The sequence below is a fragment of the Musca domestica genome, unplaced genomic scaffold (assembly GCF_030504385.1).
Source record: "Musca domestica strain aabys unplaced genomic scaffold, Musca_domestica.polishedcontigs.V.1.1 4, whole genome shotgun sequence".
NCBI classification, from domain to species: Eukaryota; Metazoa; Arthropoda; class Insecta; order Diptera; family Muscidae; genus Musca; species Musca domestica.
The window spans coordinates 16518565-16545705 of NW_026712328.1; the positions used below are offsets into that span (position 1 = coordinate 16518565).

Consider the following 27141-nt stretch of genomic DNA (forward strand, 5'->3'; position numbering starts at 1 on the left):
ACGTCATACTATAATTCGAGAAGTCGTCGCAAGTTGTATATAATTGCGCGAGGCTCACTCTATGTGTAGAGAATTTTCTGAATTTTCGGAACTACCTCAGAGCATGATATTTGCATTTCGCATGCGATCTCCATTTTTAAGATGGTCAAAAAAGCAATAAAAAGCACAATTTTGTTTTTGATCGGCTAAAAAGAGCTAGGATTTAAAAAAAATTGTACGGAGATCAGTCTTTGTGTTGATGAAAGATATATTTACTTAACATTTTGTAAATAATGGTAGTGATAAAATCTTGATAGGTCTTAAGTAGCATTAACTGCTATGACCATTATATTGTCCAAATGTGTTCTAATCAAAATAGTTATAAATGGAAAATGTTAGATGTTGGAGTAATTTTAGAGAAAAGCTTCGATTTTTTTCTTCTACCCCGAAGTTTAGGTTCGTTCTGATAAACTGCAACTTCTTAGCAGTAAATTTTAACGACATATCACCTACAGTGATTTACCGTTTGCAGATAAGTTTTCCGTCCCTTGTCTCCTTGTATTGTGTGCTTTTGGTATCGGGAGAACTTAGAAACTCTCCTATTTTATCAATGGAGACGCCCCTCTGTTCTCCTTCTCGCTTGAGTGCCTCCTGTTTTGAAAGCATGAGCTTGTATGTATTTTCCGACGATTTAGTGTTGCCCCGTTTGGCTATCAGGTTGATAGGCCTTGCATCTTTTACAGGAGTCAATCCCTAGACGTCGAGGTATTGCGTACCTTAGTATTCATGTCCTCAGCCTCGTCAGATATATATACAATAATTAGTTTGTTATTCGGATAAAGTCCAGTGTCAGACCATTGTAGTCTCCCAGGCTTCCCTTTCATTTCGTTCTGCGTCCGTTATGTTTTTATGTACATATTTCCATGTCTTAGATATTGATCCTACAGGAATACTTTTAGAATTTCATTAATTGTTCCTCTAAATGTTCAGCTGTAATAAAGGTCGTTTATTTGGTTTCATTAACACTTTAGCCGTTAACTAGTACCTATATGTTTATATGTACATAGTATGATCTCACCCGATAAACTCCCAGAAGGTGCCAAAACCTATGTCTGTATGGTATCTGTTAGAATATTAGTTTTCTTGTCTTTTATTTGGACAAAAAGCTCTTTTGAAATGGAAATTAATGTTTATCATTACAGAAACATAATTCATAATGTTTGTACAGAAATAATTCTCCCGTTTTAATGCATATGTGCAGCTTTTGTACAAATCACACACACACACACACATGTTCGTATAGAAACAATTAATTTCTCATTTATGGTTTTCCTAGTATTGTATCCTCCATAGGGATGGGGTGTAATTTAATAGAAGGCGGAGGAGTAGTGCTAGTTATTTTAACGTTACTCATTGTCCGCTCATTGTTCGTACAAGTTTAACTTGCGTGGTTACTTCGATAATATGGAAATTCCTGTACTCTCACATTTAACTCAACAAAATTTCGATTAAAGTGGGTAACGAAACACCTGATGACCCATTTAATCCATAATAAAAATATTTAAATAATTAATTAACTAAATATGTTCGTTAGCGGGAAATCGCCCGCACATGTTCGAATTTGTAATACACGCACATACGCACCCAGGCTCACATCTTTAAATAGCCGAATATTTATGGGTACATGACCGAGTATACATTTTCAACACACTTGAATTAACTTTTAAGATTAAGGGTCAATAAAAATAGTGTTATTTGTATATCGGATTTACATGTAATGACGTGCCGTATTTTGGTAGCGTTTCACATGCAATGGGGGTCCGACCTTGCCTACGTGGTGGGGTAGGAACTACCCACATAAATCAATTAATTCGAAATAAAAAAATCTTTTTATTTAAATATTCTTATTTCGGATTTATCACAAAAGTTATTATTACTTGGCATGCTTCGTACAAAATTAATTGTTATTCTTAAAATAAAAGTTTTATAAAAAATAAATTACATTAATTTTATACCAATGTAAATGAGAAATGTTTTACGTAGACGAAATATTTTTATATCATGATTGACTAATTGTTTGACAATTTGCTATTATAAGACGATTGTAAATTTCCATTGGCAACTAAAAGTCGAAAAATAAGTAAAAACATTAAGTTCGGCCAGGCCGATATTTTAGTAACCTCCCCCTTTGGGTAAATAAATTAGTTTTATATAAAAGTATCTGAATTCAAACGTGTTCCATTTTAAACTACAAATACCAGTAAATCTATTTAGATAATGATGTCAAACTTTTTAAAAAACCATAAAGTAGGTGAGGCCGTTATATGGGGGCCATACCAAAACGGGAACCTCTATAGACAATTTTATACTTCAAGGATTTCCATCTACCAAATCTTCTTAAATACCAAATTTGAAACAATTTCGTATGAAGAAGTGACTAGGATTATCAAAATTCCGAGTATCGGGGGTATCGTTATATGTGCGCAATAGGACCGTTACATGGGGGCTATACAAAATCGTCGACCTATACATACAATGTTTCGCTACCGGAGCTAGAACCCATTATGACCAACGAATAACAATTAAAAAAATGATTAAAATATCGAATATCGGGAGATACGTTATATGGCACATCCTTCATAGACATCATAGACACAATATAAATTGTTCTGCCAACTTTTTAAGCTCTACGCCAAATAATGTGGACGTTATCGTGATTTTAACTGACAGACTTAGAATTATCATGAATATATATTCTTTATGGTGTCTACGAAGAATATTTCGGGATAGTACAAACGGTGAAGGGTAAGGTGAAGGGTATTACAAGCTAAATAGTACCCAAAAATGACCTCAGCCAATAATGGAAACGGTTGACTCTTTATGGGGAAAATTCCAAAGGAGTGGGCGAATATTCCCCATTTCATGCCAGATTTAGCTTATAACGACTACTCCTTCATTTCATATCAGACACGTACCAAAAGGTGTGGATAGCTATCTACCGGACCAGATTTTTATGCCCTCCACCATACAATTAACTTTGCAATTCCGTTTGTAACTCTTCGAAATACTCATGCCAGACCCTAAAAAGTATATATATTCTTCATTAGGGTGAAATTCTAAGACGATGTAGCGATGTCCGTCTGTCTGTTGCAATCGCGCCACATTTCGAACAAATTGAGATTGAAGGTTAAAATTTTGCACACATGTTTATTTTGTAAGTCGGCAGGTTAAGTTCGAAAATGTGTCATTTCGGTCCACGTTTTCGTATAGCCCCATATAACGGTACCTCTCAATATTTTGATGATATTATTGCCGGAATCGTTTCGAAGTTCATTTTGGAAGATCTAAATGGTTACTACAACATATAAAAAAATAAGTATTTTTTCAGGTCCACTTCTTTTTATTGCCCCTATATAACGGTACCTCCCAATATTCGGTATTTTTGTGATGTTAGAGACATTATTCACCGGAATTGTTTCATATTTGGTATATAACCAAATATAACGGTACCTCTCGGTATTCAGTATTTTGATGATTTTAGCGACATTCACTGATTGTTTCAAATTTGGTATTTGAAGTTTGTAATGAATACTACAACCTATAACAGAATACACGTCTATACAGGCCCACGTCTTCGTATACCCCACACATAATGGTACTTCCCGATATTCGGTATTTTGCGACATTATTCACCGGAATTATTTCAAATTTCGTATTTGAAATTCGGAATCGGTACTACAGCCAACGACAGTAAATTACTTATGCAGGTTCTCCTGTTCGATTTTTCTTTTAATCGTATTTTTCGAAAATTTTTTTTTAGGTTTTCAAATTCCTCCCATATTGGCCGAAAAAGGTGCTTTTTTAACTGTTTGTCACTAGAAATATTAGAATTAGCACCCATATAACGAATGTATAATGTATTTCAAATTCGGAATCGGCGCAACTTATGCAGGTTTTCCGGTTCGTATAGCACCCATATAACGATTTTTGTTTTAACCATATTTTTCGACAAATGTATTTTTAAGTTTTTAAAGCCCCTTCCATATGGTGGAGGGTATTAAAAGTTCGGCCCGACCGAGGTTGTCACTGGGCAGTGATTATTTCTTTTACTCCTTATTTAACATGAGAAGTACTTATCAAACCGTCACGAAATAATTACATAGCCCTTGGTATGTTTTTATAATATTTTTGTAATACTGGTAATGGTAATGCAGGAGGTACGTTCCCATCAACTGTAGTGCGTAAAGGGTCATCAAATTTGGTGGGCCTAAAAAACGATATTTTCTTGCAAATAATAACCCTATTTGGTTATTTCTTTTTCTACACGTAGAAAAGGACATATCACAACGCTGTACAACATTTATTGCATTCATTAATAACAATTTGTTTTCGATCTCACTGACTTTGTATCCCAAATATTCAAATTGCGATATAAAAAATGTATTTCTTTCAATTTGGTACAATTTGAATGGAAACTTACACCAGATGTTAATCTTATAGTGGCTTACCGTTTATTTATAAAAATTATTTTCATTCACGCTTCCTGACATTTAAGCAATGATTGATGTTTTCCGCCAAAAAGAAGGCAGATTCTGGAAAAAAATGAATACGTACGAATTGATATCACGACATAATCTTCTACCAGTCAACTTTATTTTCTCATAACCATAACGTTTGTAGATATTTCAAAAAAATGTGAAAAGCATCCATCAAGTTGTGTGTCGAGATAGACTCCCTTCGCCACTGCTCCTGTTTTTCGCTTACAACGAACGGCAAATAGTCAAAAAGCGAATAAGGCCGCTCTCCATGGTTGGATGTGTCGGTTGTTTCTTTTACGGCATTTTATTTATTTAAAACCTCGTTCCTTCAAATGTAAATATGTACGTGTTTGGTTATGTTTGTTTACATGGAAATACACATACCTATCTATATACATATATGCTTGTTATACGTCCGTAAAGCTTCACACTTATAATTGTATTTTTCCCCAACATCTGAGGATGGAGGGAGGCATGGGTGGGTGTGCCTAAAAATTTGTTTTCTTGTTAACGCAAACATTGAAAGCTTGATATTGATATTTTTAAAAGCATATGTATATATACACCGTCTGCCGGCTTTCTTGTTGTACATATTCACACATGTGTCGCTATGAAACATGAATAGGTATATATTGGAATTTATGTGTAGAGATTTTTTAAAGGTTAACCAAAAAAACGTTTGGGGATAGGACGAGAAATCGTGTTACACCCCACCTTGTAGTAGAAGGTTTATTAATGCTATCACCGCACTTTGAGTGGTTGTGTGAGCCCACATAAAGTAAAATATTGGTTTGTGAGTTTAGAAATATTATATTATAACTAATTATTATAAGCAATTCTTAGATAAAACTAAGGTCAGATGCTAAAATTGACAATATAAGCCCACTCTTTTCTGTACCTTCCCTACTTAAGTCGGTATTTTTAGATAATAATGATTCCCATAAAATGTTTAGATAGTGTCGGATTTTGTTCTAAATTAGCACATCGCGTTTCAGGTCAATGCTATATTTGAGATATCCTAGTAGTACGAATTTAACCCTATTTTTTTTATGGAAAATTTTAAGTTGCTACGATACCACTTCAATAAGTTTTTAACCAACCACAAAAAAAAGCAACTACAATTTCAACGAAAAATGTCGTTAACATCATCAAAATACCGAATATCGGGATATATCATTATATATGGGGGATATAAAGAGTGATTTGTTAAGAGCTTGATAACTTTTTTTTTTTTAAAAAAACGCATAAAATTTGCAAAATCTCATCGGTTCTTTATTTGAAACGTTAGATTGGTCCATGACATTTACTTTTTGAAGATAATTTCATTTAAATGTTGACCGCGGCTGCGTCTTAGGTGGTCCATTCGGAAAGTCCAATTTTGGGCAACTTTTTCGAGCATTTCGGCCGGAATAGCCCGAATTTCTTCGGAAATGTTGTCTTCCAAAGCTGGAATAGTTGCTGGCTTATTTCTGTAGACTTTAGACTTGACGTAGCCCCACAAAAAATAGTCTAAAGGCGTCAAATCGCATGATCTTGGTGGCCAACTTACCGGCCCATTTCTTGAGATGAATTGTTCTCCGAAGTTTTCCCTCAAAATGGCCATAGAATCGCGAGCTGTGTGGCATGTAGCGCCATCTTGTTGCAACCACATGTCAACCAAGTTCAGTTCTTCCATTTTTGGCAACAATAAGTTTGTTAGCATCGAACGATAGCGATCGCCATTCACCGTAACGTTGCGTCCAACAGCATCTTTGAAAAAATACGGTCCAATGATTCCACCAGCGTACAAACCACACCAAACAGTGCATTTTTCGGGATGCATGGACAGTTCTTGAACGGCTTCTGGTTGCTCTTCACTCCAAATGCGGCAATTTTGCTTATTTACGTAGCCATTCAACCAGAAATGAGCCTCATCGCTGAACAAAATTTGTCGATAAAAAAGCGGATTTTCTGCCAACTTTTCTAGGGCCCATTCACTGAAAATTCGACGTTGTGGCAGATCGTTCGGCTTCAGTTCTTGCACGAGCTGTATTTTATACGGTTTTACACCAAGATCTTTGCGTAAAATCTTCCATGTGGTCGAATAACACAAACCCAACTGCTGCGAACAGCGACGAATCGACATTTCACGGTCTTCAGCAACACTCTCAGAAACAGACGCAATATTCTCTTCTGTACGCACTGTACGCATTCGTGTGGTTGGTTTAATGTCCAATAAAGTAAACTGAGTGCGAAACTTGGTCACAATCGCATTAATTGTTTGCTCACTTGGTCGATTATGTTGACCATAAATCGGACATAAAGCGCGAAACACATTTCGAACCGAACACTGATATTGGTAATAAAATTCAATGATTTGCAAGCGTTGCTCGTTAGTAAGTCTATTCATGATGAAATGTCAAAGCATACTGAGCATCTTTCTCTTTGACACCATGTCTGAAATCCCACGTGATCTGTCAAATACTAATGCATGAAAATCCTAACCTCAAAAAAATCACCCTTTACGAATACGTGAACCTGCCTAAGTAATTTTTTGCATTGGCTGTAGTACCCATTACGAACTTTAAACACAAAATTTGAAACAATTCCGACTTATAATGTTTCTAAAATCATAAAAGTACGGAACGTTGGAAGTTACCGTTATATATGGGCCATACAAATACGTGGGCCTGCATAAATATTTTTTTTTGTCATAGGTTGTAGTAACCATTAAGATCTTCAAATGCGGAGTTTCAAACGATTCCGGTCTATAGCGTCGCTAAAATCATCAACATATCGAATATTGTGAGGTCGCGGTAACGTGGATCGACATGGCCCATTTACGAACTTAACCTGTGCAAAATTTCATCGAAATACCTGACAAAGTATATATATTCTTGATCAACGTAAAATTCTAAGACGATTTAGACCTGTCCGTCCGTCTGTCTTTAGTTATCAAGCTAGAGTCAAAACGAGTCAGTCTTTTATCTGCAGACGGCTTAAGTTATAGGATGGGCTATATCGGTCCACGATATCGTATAGCCCCTATATAACGAACCCCCCGATATTCGGCATTTCGATGGAATTGTCTGAATAGGATTTCCTTCTGAGTACTTTACCCTCTGCTAGAAAATTTTCTATATTCTTTGAGTTGTATATAGGTTCACGATATCGCGCAGCCCCATACACGATATTATTTACCGGAAGTATTTCAAACTTCGTATTTGAAGCTTGTAATGGATACTACAAACTAAGACAGAAAATTGCTTATTCAGGTTCACGTGTTCGTATACCACACATACAGTGTACGAAAATAAACTATTGCAAACGTTTGCAATCGTTTTGTTCTGTATTTTCGCGAAGTACGAAACGAAACAAATCCAAAACTCAGCTAACGGCACTTGTTTTTTGTTTTGTACTGTTTGTGTATGTGAGTGGAAACAAAAACAAAACTGAAATGTACTCTGCTGGATGACGCAACATTGAAAACAGAACAGTACAATACACATTGCAAACGTTTACAAATTACAAATTTTACAAATTTTCAACTGCTAATTGTCATCTTAGATAAATATAGGTAGATTCAGTAGTGTGAACAAATGTGAACATTGAAAATTCAACATGTAAAAAAGCAGTAAGTTCGGCCGTGCCGTACTTTGAATACCCTCCACCATTTAGAACGAATTTGAAAATTTTCGAAAAAGATAACATTTGCAAAAAAATTTAAAAATACCGAATATAGCCGTTATATTAGGGCCTGTACGACTTGCACCTACATAGGCATTGTTTGTCACAAGCAATTACCATATTCGAAACTTGAAATAAACGGTGAATAATGTAGCCCAAATCATCAAAATACCGTACATAGGGATTTACCGTTATATAGGAGCTATACGAAGACCTGGACCTGCATAGACAATTTTCTGTCGCAGGCTGTAGCTTCCATTACGAACTTCAAATACGACATCTCAAACAATTTCGGTGAGTATTGTACCTAAAATCATCAAAATACCGAATATCGGAGGGTACCGTTATATGGGGGCTATACGATATCGTGGACCCATATAGATGATTCTCTTCCAAGGGATAAAGTACGGGTCTAAAATGATTATTTCCAAGAGTTACAAACGGAATGACGAACTTAATATACCCTCCATACTATGTATGGTGGAGGGTATAAAAATAAATTTGATTAAAATAGAATATGGAAAACGTATAACAATACTTCGATCTTTCACCAAGAGAAAATTTATAATTATGTCTAGCATACAACGGAAAAATATATAAAAATATCAGTTAGAATGGCAACTCTAAATACACCAGTCATAATTTCGCTCAGCAAACGTTTGGAAACGTTTCCTGACGGTTTGTTCGCAAACAGAACAGATTGGCAACTCACGGCCATAGTACATTAAAGCAAACGTACTGTTTGTGTATTTCTAGCATTGAAAGGTTTGTGGTTTTGTTTTGTATGAAGTACAAAACGATTGAAAAAATTTGAAAAGTTTGTGACTTCGTGTGAGCGGTACGTTAATCGTTTCTTTTGTTTTCGTTCGCTGCACACATACAACGGTACTTCCGATATTCGCTATTTAGATGATTTTAGCGATATTATTCACCAGAATTGTCTCAAATTTCCTATTAGAAGCTCGTAGTGGGTATTACAACCTATGACAAAAAATTGCCTATGTACGTGTCGTCATATAGCCCAAATGTAACGCCACCCCCTATATTTGGTATTTTAATGATATTATCGGAATTTTTTAGTAGAGAGTAGAGATACTAGAGACATTTTTTACCGAAATTGTTTCCAATTTTGTATTTAATGTTCGTAATGGGTACGACAGCCTATGACAAATAATTGTATATGCAGGACCGCGTCTTCGTATAGCCCCCATATGACGGTTTTTCTTTGAGTTGTATTTTTCGACGGAATATTTTTGGACATTTTTCAAGTTCCTTCAAAATGGTGGAGGGTATTAAGAATTCGGCCCTGTCGAACTTAGCAGCTTTTTACTTAGCTGCTTCTTTATAAAGCTTTATTTTTATAATGTACTAAGTTTGTCCTACAGTAAATTCAACAAATACAAATGCAAAATTTCAAAGTACTGGACCAATAACTGCAAATATTTGAAGTCTTTGTACCATTTAAATACGAGTTTTTTTTAAAAAAAACCGCCTTATTTTATCACTCTACACCTAGAGTCACCCGCTAACAAATTCGCAACGTCTTAGCTCCTACAAATTTTCTTAATAACAATATTTTAAGAGTTTAGCTTTTACTCTTAACTAAGTATTAAAATTTGTTTTGTCATTTGGTATGTTTTAGTACTTTTTGCAATCTTGTCGTATTTATATTCAAAAATAACTCTCTATCGGCCACACACGAGGGGTCTCGCTCATACAATATTTCTTGATAGTCACAAAAACAGTGTCGTACCCTTTCTGGTTTTTTTCGTCTGGCGCCCTTTAATTTACAACATTTCAGCTTGGTCTCACTGTCATGCTAAATTTTAGGGTTCTAGCTTTAGCTGTTGCGAAGGTCATTGGTCCCTTAGTCATTCTCTTTACTCTTTGATTAAAATAGATGAAAACCACTGTAAGCGACTTAATTATAAGTTTCTTAAAATATTCTGACATTTGCCGAATAAGGAAGCAATTTTATGTATTTTTTTCAAAACCGACCAACTAAGTAATTTTCAAAGACCAAATCAATTTACCAAACCAAATACTCAAATTCTAAATGTAGTTGCTATCCTTTTGTTTCTAATGCAAGAATGTTTCGTTCGTTCCTACCACCCCAAGTAGGATCAACAATTTGCCTTCTGTGTGCATGTCGCTTTTTGTTATAGTTGTTAAATTGTTTGTAATGGCATTCGGCCTTAAATTGTCAGCCTTCTCAAAATACTTTGCATTTCAATGCCAAGCCAAGTAAGCCATTAGTTGTCATGGATGTGAATGTCAAAACAAAAGATAGAGATTTGTTTCATTTAAACATTTTGGCACAAAGAATTTGCATCGAAAGTCAACTTGAATTTGGATCAAAATTTGAACAATTTTATTATTTGAAACCAATTGATGGGATCACATCCAATTATTTTGTTGGTCGGCAGTACAGCATTTATAAAAAATTATGTGTTCAAAGGTGGTTGAAAGCGTGTCAATATACTTTTTTTATTAAATAATATACTTTTTTTATTAAACAAAATATACTTTTTTATTAAATAAATAAAGAAATGTCTCCAAACTAAATGCTAACGAAAACCGCAAAGACTAACGTTGTTTCACCGGAAATTTCCAACAAACGAGTCACTGGTGCAGATTTTGGTCCATAGGCATAATTTGATATGTTTTTTCGAAAACGAGCAAGGAGTGGTCTTTACGTTATCGGGCAATTTTAAATGAGTTTTTGTTCACATAGATTCAAAAGGTGGATATTGAAAACATTTGGTCTCGCGCTACGTCCTGCACAGCCAAAGCTATACTCGTTAAAGTATATATAATTCGTGTAACCTAACCAAAGGAAACATTTCACCAACAAATTTCGAATTGAATTTTGAAACGTTCGCTGCAAAGAATACACCATGTTTCAGTCCGTCCGTCCATGTATACTTGTGAACAAAATGCAGGTCGCATTTACTATCTGATTGAGATGAAATTCTGCAAATAATATTTGTTCGGCGCAAGGACGAACCCTATTGAAATTGGTGATAATCGGATCAGATTTAGATATAGCTCCGACATATCTTCCACCGTTTTCGGGTTAATTGTGCACCAAATGGCTAATATAAGTCCAAATGGTCTGTATGTTGGCAAATTCCCCCGAGTTCAGTCTAGAAGCAAGTAAATCAATTCGGTTCAGATATAGCTATAGCTCCCATATATATGTTTCATCCGATTTGGGGTTAAAAGTGACTCACATGCGTAATATGCACTCCAGAAGAATGATATTTGGTACTGGACATCAGATACTGCTCGAAAAAACTATGTCAAATGTTGTCGAGATCGGTTCAGATTAGGATATAGATCCCATATATATCTTTTTCCGATATCAGTTTTCTTGTGCACCAAATGACTGATATCAGCCTGGTCTGAAATTTGGTTACTACGACTGAATTCATCCTTTTAACCAGTACTTCAAATTTGGTGTAAATCGGTGCAGATATAGCTATAGCTCCATATGTAAGTTTTATCCGATTTGGGGTTTAAATTCCCTCACAAGCGTAATATGCATTCCACAACAATGATCTTTGGTACCAGCTATCAGATACAGCCCTGAAATAAATGTATCAAATCTTGTCAAGATCGGTTCAGATTTGGATGTAGCTCCCACTTAGTTCAAGCGATTTTGTGCACCAAATAGCCAATATCAGTCAAATGTCTGGAATTTTGGTACATCCGACCGAATTCAGTCTAGAAGCAAGGACATTGAATTCGAAGAAAATCGTTTCAGATAAAGCTATAGCTCCCACATATATGTTTCATCCGATTTGGTGATTAAGGCCCTCACATTCGTAATATGCATTCGACAACAATGATATTTGGTACCAGATGTCTTACAGAACTCGGAAATACCTCTGCCACGTTTTATCTATATCGGTTCAGATTAGGATTTGGATATGGTACTAGAAAAAGAGCAACGAATTCTCTTATTTTTAACCACAGGTAATATTATTCAATGTTTTGACCATATGTCGAGGTTAAAGGGTTACCAGAAAAGGGTGGACCAATATTGTCAATTTTCTCACCGTAACTAAGTCTTATATGAATAATACGATTATCCAATTTTGAACTATATCAGATACTACTATCATTGATAAAAGATTTGTATTTTATACTGCAAAATATTGAATGTTTATTGGTGAGATAAAAAAACTGCAACAAAGTCAAACGCCATGAGTTTTACATTTTTTTTTTCAAAATTTTATTGAATGAAACCAAAAAATATCGGAAATAGCATCAATTTTAGATTTATTCACATTTAAATGCTGGAGTGCTCTAACGAAAGCTACTTGTGGATTTCCAGCCAAGTATAAAGAAATCACACTACCACGCTTGAATTCCATAACGAATAACTTTTTTCTGGAAAATTCTCATCAAAATGCTTTTGTACGCTTGTAAGTAATATAATGAGCAGTCACTGGAATATTTTTAGCTGCTGTCGGACGGGTGGCTTTGAAATGATAGCAGTCTGAAGTTGGTTGCAGTTTTTTCATCTCACTCTGTATGGCCTGGAAATGTTTCTGGGAATCACTCATTAAACATATAATTTTATTGCTGAGTCTTTAGTGTATCACATTTGTATTTAATTACAGTTTATAGACATTTTGTGTTTTCAGTATAAAAAACGTATTATACATCCGCTTATGTTGACAATCGAACTGACGTGGACAAGGTTTTTAAAATTAGCCAAATTGAACATATATTTTACTAGTTCTAAACTCAGCGTGAAACAAAACTAACGATATGGACTTCGAATTGGTTTCAAGGAATTACTTCCAAGGATATGCAGAAAATAAGTTTATTTTTTCAACATAACCTATAAAAGTTTAATTTCTTTGCAACAACTTTCGCGTACAACTATTTCTACTTTATGAGAGAGCCAGTTACATTTCCCATTGTTCGTTTTGTTTTTTTTTTTTCTTCCTATAAAACCAAGAATGCTTTGTGGGGGGTAATATTTCCCACGAAAGAATATAAAATTTAGCAAAAATAGAAAAAAAATGAAACTTGATAATGTTTATTATTTTGTGCATTCGCAGCACTCTATCCGATTTCTCTGAAAAGGTCACTTACTTGACCTTTTTTAAAGACCTGTTGATCCTGACGGAAAATACCCCAAAGAATGGAGGTAATAAAAAGGTGGATATTTAATTAATGTTAAATTTTTCCCCTTATCGACTGAAACTAAGCGAACAATTCCCAAAGTAGGACAACCAGAAACAGAAAAAGGAAAAAAATTGTTCTCATTATCTTCCTTCTGCAGACAGAGAGAGAGAGAGAGAGAGAGTTACATGTTGCAACATTTTTTTTTTTCTGTTATTTTTTAGAAAAACAGCGAACTTTGTTTCGTTGTGGTGTTTCTGTTCCTGGTAACCCATTATGCAAATGTGCTTGAAACAATATTTACATATATTTGAATTTAATTGGAATACTCTCAAGGTTTTATTTTTCCATTAGTAAAGCTGGTTGGCCATTGGTGGGTTATAAGCATCCAATGCATAATGTTGTCATAGCCGCCGCCTCCCTATTTTACAATTAACCAGCTAATGTTGTGTGAGCTCTAGCGTATGGGTCACTTGGCTAAGTGAAATATGAATGTTTCAGGTGACCAGAAAAGCCATTAGATTGGTATTTACAAAATGGGGGAGGGTTAAGATTTATAATGTTAGTAGTTATGTTGCCTGTTTACTTTTTCTGATAGAGACAGTATGTTGAGTTACATTTACCAGAAGAAGAAATACGTGAGTGAAAATGAGGTATAGAAATTACCATAGTTAGTACCTAGAAGGTTGTTGCTATTTCTACAGATGTCTTTTAAATATAAAATATATTATCAATTTACAACTCTTATTATTGCAGTTGTATCTGACGAAGAGTCGATATTTTTTTATGCCCTCCACCATAGTATGGAGGGTATATTAAGTTTGTCATGTAACACCTCGAAATATACATTTTTTACGTCTGAAGGAATTTTGGTATTGAAAAAGTATCTATGTAGGTCCACGTTTTGGTATAGCCCCTATACAATGGTTCCTCCGTATTTCCGGTATTTTAGTGATTTAAGCGATATTATTCACCGGAAAGGTTTCAAGTTTGATATTTGTAGTTCATAATGGATACTAGAGCCTATGAAAGAAAATTGTTCGTGCAGGTCCACGCCGCCGTTTAACCCCCATATAACCGCACCTCTCGATGTTCGGTATTTTGATGATTTTAGCGACATATTCACTGGAATAGTTTCAAATTTGGTATTTGAAGTTCGTAATACCTTTTGACAAAACTTGCATATACAAGGCCATGTCGTCGTGTAGACCCTAATATAACGGCTACATTCGGCATTTTTAAGATTTTAACAGAATTTTTAACGGATTTTATTTTTTTGAAAATTGACAAAATCGTTCCAAATGGTGGAGGGTATTCAAAATTCGGCCCGGCCGAACATATAGCTTTTTTATTTGTTTTTCATTATTATTGTGAGGGTATATTAACTTGATCATTCCGTTTGCAAAATCCATAATGTATATATACAGGGTTGCCCATATTCGGCGGACCCATCTGGCAACGCCATAACTTTTGACAGAGATGTCACATTGCTTAATGATATACCGCGTTTGAAGCGTCAGTCCAAGCAGATTTTTACCATGAACCAATACACGCCACGCGAGCGCTCTGAAATAGCTGAAATTTACAAGAAGTCAATTGTGAAAACTTAACGTGCTTTTAAAACATTAAAAAATGTGAAAAGTGCGCCTTCTAAGAACACCATTAAGCGTTTATACGAAAAATTTTCGACTGGTAAGGCTCTTTCTAATCCGAAGAGGCCATATAAAAGTCGACCAAGGCGATCGGCCGAGAATATCGCTGCCGTACGAGCCAGTGTTGAGAGGTCCCCACGAACATCCCAAAAACGCCGTTCTCAGCAGTTGGGCATGGCTCGGTCCACTTTACAACGGATTATTCGCATTGATTTGCATTTGTTCCCGTACAAAATTCAATTGACGCAAAGAATGTTGCCTGCGGACAAGCGTCGTCGATTGGAATGGGCCCAAAGGGCCCAAAGGTCCGTCGAATATGGGCAACCCTGTATTCATTATCGGTATAAAATTCTTAGTCGATTTAACGATGTCCGTCTGTATGTCTGTCCGCCTGTCAGTTGAAATCACGAAACACGTTGAACTTCAACATGTGGCAGAACATTTTGTATTGTGTCTAGGATGGTTGGTATTGATAATGAGATATATTGGTTATAGCCGCCATATAACGATACCTCCCGATATTCGGTATTTTGATAATGTTTGCCACATTTTCAAATGGATTTGTATAAAACTTGGTATTTGTAGTTCGTAATGGGTTCTAGCTTTGGTGGCGGAACTTATTATATAAAGGTCCACGTTTTAGTATAACACCCATATAAAAGTACCTCCCAATATTCGGTGTTTTGATGATTTTTTCCTCCGGATTTGTCTCCGGTGGCAGAACATAGTATATATGGGTCCACGTTTTGATATGGCCCCCATATAAAAGCACCTTTGGATGATTTTATGTCCATGTTTTCCTATAGCGCACATATAACGACACCGACCGATATTCGGTATTTTAACAATCCTAGTCACATTTACCCACGAATTTTTTCAAATTTGGTATTTAAGATGATTTGGATTAGATGACAATCCTTGAAGTATAAAATTGTCTATAGAGGTTCCCTTTTTGGTATGCCCCCCCCTATTGAAATAACGGCCTCACCGACTTTATGGTTTTTTTTTGTTGAAAAGGTTAAATGCATTAATCACACGGAACTCATTTGAATTCAGATACTGTTTATTTAAAAATGTTTTCTTTACCCAATGTTGGAGGGTATTAAATGTTCAGCCAGGCTGAACTAAATGTTTTTTACTTGTTTTTTTTTTTGTATTCTTCGTTTTTTTATCAATGATTTACAAATCAATATATGGTCACATATGACATTGGCTATGCGAAATGCCACAGCATGTCTTAAGAATCTCAGACATGACAACACAGTTCCACTTCAAATATTCTTCTTCATCACCAATCGTAGTCTGCTTAGATTTCCACTCACGCAATGAGAGAAACACACACACACAACTTCCTTTGTCTTCCTTTTTTCCAGGTCAAGACGTGTGGAATGCCATCAATTCGAACGATGCGTAACCCAATTTCACGCACACAAATGTATTTTTAATGTGAAATAAAAGGACGAATATTGACGAATGGAAATTAAATCAGAATAGGATATTAACACTGTGTGACATTTGGACCAACACAAAAATCTGTGGTCGGCAAAAGCATTTCAATCATTTCAAGCTGAAAAGTTTGAGGCGGATGTTTTCGAAGAAACGTGTCTGAAATTAATATTTTTATTGAAATCGTTTCTCACATGCATAAAAATAAAACAAAATAAAATAAAAATGAGTATAGCATTAATGCCTTCACATTTTCAAGGATGTTAGTTCTTGTGCCACTATTGGTTATTAGAATTGTACAAAGAATTAACATTGCAACCTGTAGGTAGAATGGGAAAATTAATAACAAAATTCATCTTTATGGGATCTAGAAGGTAATTTAATATAATATATAATATATTAATATTACAACATTGATTGTACAGAGACATCTCCAATATTACACAGTCTTCCTAAGAAAGATTTTCCGTTAAGGTCGATTTGCTCTACGGTTAACTCTCCGTCCGTTGAACTTTGTAGACATCTGGTCAAGCAGTACAAATATTAAGACTCAACGGCGTAAAAAGAAACAATTAGAAATATAACGATCAGGAAAATAATAGAATGGTTTAATCTGACGTAGTATCCAGTTTCTCCAGCATACCGATCGATCTTGAGATCTAAATAATATACGAAAGGTGGGATGAACGGGATGAATTTCACGACAATGACAAACGGCCTCCTTTTCAGTATTCTAAAATGTTGCAGTACGGACTACCGCTGTTTCAAATATAATGAGAGGACTGCCAATGGATTCACCAGCTTCTTCAATTGTGGCGAAACTAAGACCTCTGCATAACAACGAAACCTAAAATGTCAACAAAATACGTTGACGATATTTTCACGTACCATCATCAGTAGCGATATGAAATTCACCATTGACGAAGATATCAAAGCGTTGTTTATCATATTAGGATAAACTAAAGTAAAGAAATAAGGACAAATTGGAACTAGATAATTATCAGAAACCTACGGCATCCGGAAGAAATTTAAAAATATTTTCCAAACATCCAGAGCAAATGATTATAAACACAGCAACAAATTTAGTTCATAGAATGAAGACAATTTTCACAGAAGACCCCGAATCACAAAACATGGGAAATACCAAAAAAAAAAAAAAAAAAAAAAAAAAACAGCCAAGAAAGTCCTAAAGTCGGGCGGGGCCGATTTCATGATACCCTACACCACTTTGCTAATTTAGTTGAGCTCCACATAACAATTAAAAGTTTTTATGGGAGAATTCAATCATACACCCTATGATTGTAGTTATAATTTAAAATTCAAAGAACTAAATATTTTTATTGTATCTTTTAAATTCGGACTTGTATTTCCAATTTGGTACAAAATTAATTTGAAATCAGATAAAGATATATGGGAGCTATATCCAAATTTGAACCGATCTCGATAAAATTTGGCAAAGATATTTTTGCGCTGCATTTGATATATTTCCCTGAATATCGTTGTTCCGGAGTGCATATTACGGCTGTGGGTAACAAATATGACAAATCGGATGAACAGTATATATGGGAGCTATAGCTATGTCTGAACCGATCTTCACCAAATTTGGCACACTACCTTCTAGACTCAATTCGGTCGTATGTGCCAAATTCCATCCTATTTGGGCAAATATTAGACGTTTGGTGCACAATAAAAGGTAAATCGGACGAATTTATATATGGGAGCTATATCCAAATCTATACCGATCTCTATAAAATTTAGCAAATGTATTTCTGAGCTGTATTTGATATATTTCTCCAAATATTGTTATTACAGAGTGCATATTACGGCTGCGGAGGACACAAATAACAAATCGAATGAACAATATATTTGGCATACTTATTTTCAGGCCTACTTTGGTTGTATGTGCAAAATTTCATACTATTCGGGCTGATATTACAAGTTTGGTGCACAAATCGGACGAAGATATATGTGGGAGCTATATCTAAATTTTTACCAATTATCTCCAATTTCAATAGGGTTCGTCCTTGGCCAAACAAATGATTTGTGCGAAATTTCAATTCAATCGGATAATAAATGCGACCTGCATTTTGTTCACAAGAATACATGGACAGACGGACTGACATGCATAAACCAACTCAGAAAGTGATTCTATGGAGATCCTCAAAAGTAAATGTGGGTCTATCTCGCTTCCATCTCCATGTTACAATCAAATGCACAAAGACATAATACCCTTACCACTATGTGGTGTAGGGTATAAAAAGAACAAGTAATAAAGCAGCTAAGTTCGGTCGGGCCGAACTTTTAATGCCTTTCGCCATTTGAGAAGAACTTGAAAAAATTTCAAAAAAAAAAACTTCGGAAACTATCACTTAAATGAAAACTGTTATATAGAGACTATACGAAGACGTGGACTTGTTTACGAAATTTTTTGTCATAGGCTGTACCCATTACGAACTCCAAATACCGAATTTGAAACAATTCCAGTGAATAATGTCGCTAAAATCATCAAAATACCGAATATTGGGATGAACCGTAGTATGGGAGATATACGAAAACGTAACATACATACGATTTTTTTGTCATAGGCTGTAATACCCATTACGTACTTTAAATACGAAATTTGTTACTATATATTATAAGAGTACTATAAGAGTTAAAACACCGCATGTAGGGATGTACCGTTACCGTTATATGGGGGATATATCGTGGACCTATATAGACAATACTCTTCCAGAGGGTAAAGTACTCAGAAGGAACTCCTTTTGTGGATTTTCAGACAATTTCATTGAAAAATGTGGCTACAATCGTCAAAATATCGGTAGGTACCGTTATATGGGGGCTATGCGATATCGTGGCCCGATATAGTTCATCTTCGAACTTGACCTGGCTGCAGACAAAATACAGATCTGTGCAAAATTTTAGCTTCCTATCTTAATTCGTTTAGACTGTAGCGTGATTACAACAGACGGATGGACGTACAGGGCTAAATCGTCTTAGAATTTTACGCTGATCAAGAATATATATACTTGGTTATGTCTAAAATTATTATTTTGATGAGCTACAAACGGAATGACGAACTTAATTTACCCTTCATACTATGCATGGTGGAGGGTATAAAAAAGGTATATAAACCCGTTAATTTCTTACCAAAAATATTACAAGAGTGAATATTAAGTATAATGAATTATCTGGTGGAACCCATAAAGATTCATTTTATACAATTGCGACACATAAGAAAATGAATTGTTAGCAAAATTTTCACTCAAAAGTCCAGTTAAAAAGACCGAATAAAGAAGGAAGAAAAACATTTTGATACTTACTAACTGGGTGAAAATTTTCCAGCTGAGCCTAACGAACTCAATCAGCTGTTATGTTCAAAATCTCACATTTATCGTTTAAAAAAACGAAACCGAATATTATTAAAATTATGTTCCAATTTTTGTGGACAGTTGAGTACGTGTCAATTCTTAACGAAAGACGTCTATTTAGTTGTTGAAATGTTCCCATTAGAGAGAATTTACTCTCTTTATTTAAATTTTTAAACATAAAATGTTTCTCTCACAACATGTGAGGTATTTGGATGAAAGGTTTTCTACCATTACCTTAGTAAATTAAACTACATTTTAATATTTTGCAAAGATTCCCCCAAATGAAATTAAAATTCATATTCATATTTTATACTTAATAAGTACTATGCAATTTGATTGAATGGAATTTTGTTACGCACTTGTTCCCATTGCTCGTTTGTGTGCACATCTTCCTTGAACTGCATTGCAGAGTATTTCCCACAGGCCGGTCATAAGGAGCAATTCAATTATTTTTATTTTTAATATTTCAATATAAGAGTGGGTTAGTTGTATATGACATAATTGAGAATGGGGTTCTAAATGTGCGATTTCTCACAAGAGTGAAGTTTTGAAGCATCAGCTTAGAAATTATTGGATTTAATATAAAACTTGGAACTATTTTGAATTTTGTGATACTTGAGATTTTAAAGACTTAATCGACTTTCCCGATATAGAAGATGTTTCCCCATGAAATATGCTCTGCAAATATTAAAAATCATAAACTCTTGGATCCATATTCGTTTTTCTTGTTATTTCCTAGGTATCGAAAAGCTCATTGGCATGAACCCACGGGAAATAAAGAAAATTACATGTAAAACTTTTGCAAACTGAGTACAGGTCATTTCGTTGAAAAACTGGATAAAAATCTTTAAAAGTAACTAAAATTTTGAAGTTAGTAATGTGTGGAGATATAGCAAAACTTCGCCCAATGTATCTAAGCTTGGACTTGACCAAACAAAATCATACGAAAATAATTCCCTATATTTCGATTTCTTCGAAATATAGGTAGACTGACTGGTTACTAAATGACCGAAATAAATGTCTTGGAATGTAGCACCTGTCAGATACTCACATCAGTAAAATTTGGACTCTAGCTCAATACGAACGTATTTAGAATTTTCGGACAAAAATCTTTCACATATTATTAACCCTTAGCCCTTTAGATTTTATCTACAGTTTAATTACAATGCTGAACAAGATTGACCCTCATGTAAAATTTCAATATCCTGACTCATATCAGTCGCTCAATAAGAATGTTTTAGCAGTTTGCATAAAGTTGCAAAATATATTTGTTTCACCCTCCACCTTGAAAAGGAGGGTATATTAACTTTGCCCTTCCGCTTGTAACATCCCTAAATTTTCGTCGTAGACCCCATAAAGTATATATATTCATAATCAGCATAAAATTCTAAGTCGATTTAAAGATGTTCGCCTGCCCATTTCTACGAAATTTAGCAGAACTATTTGTATTGTGTCTAGGATGGTTGGTATTGAAAATGAGATATATCAATCCACGTTTTGGAATAGCCTCCATATAACGGCACCTTCCGATATTCGGTATTTTTAAGATTTTACCCACATTTTTTTTACGGATCTGTTTGAAAATTGGTATTTGTAGGTGATAATGGATTCTAGCTCTGGTGGAGAAACATTGTGTCCATACGTTTTTGTATGTCCACGTTTTTGTATAGCTCAATATAACGGTACCTCCCGATATTCGGTATTTTGATGATTTTTTTTCCACATTATTTTCACTAATTTGTCTAAAAATTGGTAATCATTGGTCATAATGGGTTCTAGCTACGGTGGCGGAACATTGTTTGCATAGGTCCGTATTTTGGTATAGCCCCATATAACGGAATCTCCCAATATTAGGTACTTTCATGATTTTTGCCACATTTTCCCACCGTAGTTGTAGTTCGTTATGGGTTCTAGGTCTTGTGGCGGAACATAGTATGCATAGGTCCACGTTTTCGTATAGCCCCCACATAATGGTACCTCTGGATATTCAGTATTTTGATGATTTTTGCCATATTTATGACGGATTTGTCTAAAATTTGGTATTTGCAGTTCATCATAGGTTCTAGCTCCGGTGGCAGAACATTGGAAATTTAGGTCAACGTTTCCTATAGCGAAATTGTTTCAAATTTGGTATTTAATAAGATTTGGTAGATAACAATACTTGAAGTATAAAATTTCCAATAGAGGTTTCGGGTTTGATATGGCCCCCATATAACGACCTCATCCACTTATGATTTTTTGAAAAATTTAACAGCATTATCCAAATGATCTTACTGGCATTTGCAGTTTTAAGTAGAACAAGTTTGAATTCCGGTACTTGTGTATAAAATGTTTTCTTTACCCAAAGATAGAGGGTATTAAAAGTTCGGCCCGGCCGAACTTAATGTTTTGTTTACTTGTTTTTCCTACAACTTGCGCCAAAAATTACCCTCCTATAAAATCTCATAGTTTTACCTCTCGGATTGCTCCATAACAATTTTGTAAATTTTACAACCCTTCCTTATTATACTGCGTTATCTCAATCTTCGACTGAAGGTAGAATTTTATACATTCAACATATCGCTCAGTAATATCCTCAAAGTCCGGATTTCCAAATTTCTTACAAAATCTCTCCAGCAGTTCTTGCATTAATAGGACGCCTGAAAATAGTTGACCATTTCTAAATTATAACTCTTACTGATCGTTCAATAATAATGCTGAACCAATGCTGAGAAATGTTCGCAAATCCTACCCAGGTTCATTCAAGAGTGACATTCATATAAAATTTCAACGTTCTAGCTCTCATCAGTCACTTAATAATATTGCTGTACCTCTTAGTATTTTTCGTACTTCTAAACTGGGAAATTAAAAATATTCCGCTTTATCTCAATCCTCATTAAAATATCAATAGCTCTAGGCTTTTCCGATGCCTATATAACCACATTATGTACGATATGGCATAATATTGCTATTTGTCATACCTTATAGTAGAAATTAAAAGAATTCTACCTTATTTCAACCCTCTTTCACAGGAATTGACACTTATACAAAACTGCAAGAATTCTTTCCAATCGCTCATTCACAATTTTGTGTATTTCGTACTCTTAAGGTAGGAATGTTCAAAAATCCTTCACCAATACTCGTGCGACATTTTAAATACCTCGTCGTACGGGTCGCTTAATAACAATGTAGTACTATTTATTACACATTTCCACACACACTGCAGTATCTCCTTTCAAAAAATGTACTATATTAAGTTTCGCAGACATTTTTTATTTAGACAGACAAACCTTAATATTAGAATGGAATTTTTGTCCAAAAACCAAGTTTTTATTATATTTAGTACCTATTGTAATAAGAATCTTCAAAAACACCACCTTGTTTGCTCCCTCCCTGTATCATACGAAATTAGAAGATTCTAGTCCCAAAAGTGTAGCACGGTAGCTAGAAAACACAGTTTTAATACTTTTTAGTACGAATTTCAAATCACTACCTCACTTCATGTACTTCAAGATCAGCATAACTATCTGATGATAATATTGGTCTGAAGCAAATGTTCCCACATGATGAGCAGACTTTGTGAAAAAACAACTCCAATTCCATGGTTTGTAAATGGAAATGAAATAATATTTACTTTAGTAACTAAAAAATGGTATAGGGAAAATAGTTATTTTGTTTGAAAATGCATTGGGATCTAGGAAATTTAATCCAGAAATAATAAAAGAAAGATTTCAATTGAGAAACCTTTTCAAATTCAACATTTCTAGGAATATCATGTACTCAAAATGTATATGGAATGACCCACAAGTAATTTTGTGCTTTGACGTGAATCAAATAAAATGCCAATACATTGAAATGTGTTCTCCATGGCATTTGTATTGAATTTTTATGGATATTTGTATCTATGAGTGCTAGGAACAGGAAACAGGAAATGAATTAAATCAATATTATTGGGAAATGTCTGTTTCGCCAATTTCAATTCGCAGAATATGAAAACACAAACTTGTTGATGGAATTGGCATTTGTGTGAACTATTTTTTTCGTTTCGTTTCCCTAGAGATTCTGAGATCCAACAGAAGCTTTTCTCGGATAACTTTTAGAACCTCCACCATTCTATGGAGGGTATATTAACCTTGTCATTCCGTTTGTAACTCCTCGAAATAATCATGAGAGACCCTACAAAGTATGTTTATATATTCTGGATCAGCGTAAAATACTAAGTCGATTCGAAGTCGGGTGTCCGTCTGTCTGCTGTAATCACGCTATCTTTCAAACGAATTGAGATAGAAGGCTGAAATTTCGGACACTTGTGTTTTTTGCCAGTAGGCAGGTTAAGTTCGTAAATGGGCCATGTTGATCCACGTTTTCGTGTATGATTTTAATTTTGATGATTTTAGCAACATTATTTACTGGACTAAATGACAAAAAATTACATACGCAGGCCCACGTCTTCGCATAGCCCCCATATAATTGCACCTCCAAATATTCGGTATTTTTATAATTTTAGCTACATTATCGACCGCAATTGTTTTAAATTTCGTATTTGAAGTTCGTAATGGATACTTAATCCAAGAAAAAAATTGTCTATGCAGGTCCACGACTTCATATAGCAGAATATGACGTTACCTCCCAATATTCGGTATATTAATGATATGTGGCTAATATTCACCGGAATTATTTTATAATTCGTATTTGAAGTTCGCAATAGGTACTGAAACCTATGACAGAAAATTGTCTATGTAGGTCTACCACTTCGTACATTTAACGGTACCTCCCAGTATTTGATATTTTAATATTATTACCGACATTATTGCCAGGAATTGTTTAAAATTTCGTATTTGAAGTTCGGAATCGGTGCTACAGCCTATGACAAATGCAGATCCACTTCTTCGTATCGCCCCCTAATTGTAAAAGGGCTGCTGCTTTTTTAGTTGTCAGTTTTAATTTTTGAGTGGTTAAACATAGGTATGAGTTAGATGTGATTCCTCAGAGCACCGACTTAGGCAGAAACGAACTTAGATACAATTTTGGAGTTCCAACCTATCTGTTCGTCTTTTCTTTCCATGCAGTTTGAAGAAGGCAGGTCGCCAGTATTGGAAAGTTTCTTTTTTGACCATAGGCTAAAAATAATTTTTATATTCTAGGAAACAAGTAGACCTACATATAATGTATATGTTGTACCAACTATGATAAGATGACCACTTAGGTTAATTTTTGGATCATAGGGTAAAGAATTATAGTCAGACAAGTTTGGACCGAATCGATGTAGTTCATGATTGTGATTTGCTTCACCCAAATTCTCATTATAAACGCATATTTGTGAAACTTCACAATAGGCATAGCTTTTTTGGCTCCATATAATTTCCTATCATTTCTGGGAGCGCCCTAATAAGAATTTGTATTTATAATAAAAGTTCTACTGCATGATAATTCCAGAAAGCAGTACAAATTTATAAATAAATATTCCATTTATATTATCCAGTTAAGAAATATGAAACAATAAAATTGATGCAACAAATATTGTTCAACTCTTAATAACCCCAATAAAGAATAAACGCCAGGATATTCAATTCGCAACATACTTACGAGTATGTATGTATTTTTATTATTATCGAAAATAACTTTTTTCTATAATATATACATTCATACTCATACATATACATAAAAGTATACTTTATTATAAGCATTTCGAGATGAATAACCTGTTTATGATGACCAGGCTTCATTTCCTCATTTATAGCGTTTTGATAGTGTTCCGAACGCATCATAAATAAGAGCTTAACATTGAGTTTTCTCTTCGAAACCTTACAAATTATGAATACCCGAGCGTATAAACAAACTTGTTGTTTGTTGTGGTAAAAAGTCGTTCCCTCTAGTGGCTGGAAACAACCTTCACCTCTCACAACCCAATTTTCCACCGGCCACATCGGCAGCGATGGCCTGTCGTAAAAGAAAATATTATTGCTGGCAAACGTCTGTATTAAACATCAATAAAAATGTTATGAATCGCAACAAGCGGTCCAACACAATACGTTTATGGCTGTCATAACTTTAACTTTGTTGCCACTTTGTTTTAGTCGTTCAGGTTATCATTTCACGCAACCCCATACATCCATAGAGGCACAGACACACATACGCACTCTAAACAACACAAATACAAACAACAATGTCACACTTCAAAATATCCAACAAGACTTGTATAAAGAATAATAGCGATCGACCGGCGGAAGCTACAAGTGTCAAAATAGTATTTCCTTTACGTCGGAATTTGCTGTTAAGCGTTTCCAGATGTTCGTTTCGCCTTCATCTTCTGTTTCTTCTGTTCTTCACTTTTACTTGACACTTGTTCGTATTTTTATTAGAAATGTCAAAGCATGGAACAAGTTGAACTTTTGCCTCGTGCCACTGTCATTGGTCCCTCGTCCAGGCTGTCTGTTTGTCTGTCCTTTAGCTAGTTCTCTCTTGACTTTGCTATGTGACGTTATCATGTTGAACTTTTGAAACTATGGCTGTTATCACCGGTAAATAGGACAACAATTCGAAACGTTACAAGTCCTCGTCTCTGATAGAAACATGACAACAATGTATTTGATTTATTTTTGATACTTGAATTGATGCGAACGAAAAAAGTTCTACGAAGCTGTAGGACGGGATAAAAAATCAGTCTATTTATTTGAGGAAAGGGGGTTTCTGTATAAATATAGCGGTTGGAAAATAGGGAAGTTATTAGAAAAATTGAGTATTTTTTTCTACAAAAATATCTGGGGTTGATATGGACTTTGTCCAGGACAGTTGGACAGTTATTTTCCGCACTATGCCCAATTTTATGCAAAGTTTCGAGGTTAGTCGAATAAATTTGATGTATCTAAATTGGCTTGGTTTGCTTAAAGTATAATCACCTACATAGGAGTAGACAGCCGCTTCATTTGGAGACCTTAGGTCCAATAGGGAAAAATTGGAGGTAGGAAAAAAGGGAAATAAAGATGTGCTTTTGGCAAACCTATAGATGCTAATGGGACATACATACGTCTGAGAAATACGTTTCCCATTTTGAGGTCAGATATGTGTCACAGCATAGGTCACTCAATATTACTACTGCCATTTCTAGATTTGGCATACTAACACACAGAGAGAGAGAGAGAGAGAGAGAGAGAGAGAGAAGGGAAAAGGTTATTTTTCATGAAATGTGCAGCCAGATGTTCTCAATTCCTTGTATCCAGTCCCCGTGTGCCATCTCCTGTCACCTTTCAGGGAAAAGGTCTTCATGAAAGAGCTAACATAAAAGCTGATCGGCAGATCAGTTAACTGCGAACCAACCAGAGATTATTTATAAATGTTTTCGTTTTCCTTATGTTCGATTAGATGGCACTTGAC

The 27141-nt window shown here is 34.9% G+C and overlaps 1 long non-coding RNA gene across 1 annotated transcript in view; it reads left to right on the forward strand.

Moving 5' to 3' along the window:
* Positions 1–16586, forward strand: part of LOC109613363 (uncharacterized) — a 29251-nt gene extending 12665 nt beyond the window's left edge. The window contains exon 3 of the long non-coding RNA XR_009342924.1: positions 16348–16586. This is a non-coding gene — a long non-coding RNA (uncharacterized LOC109613363). The remainder of the gene's footprint in view (positions 1–16347) is intronic.
* The last annotated feature ends 10555 nt before the right edge of the window (positions 16587–27141 follow it).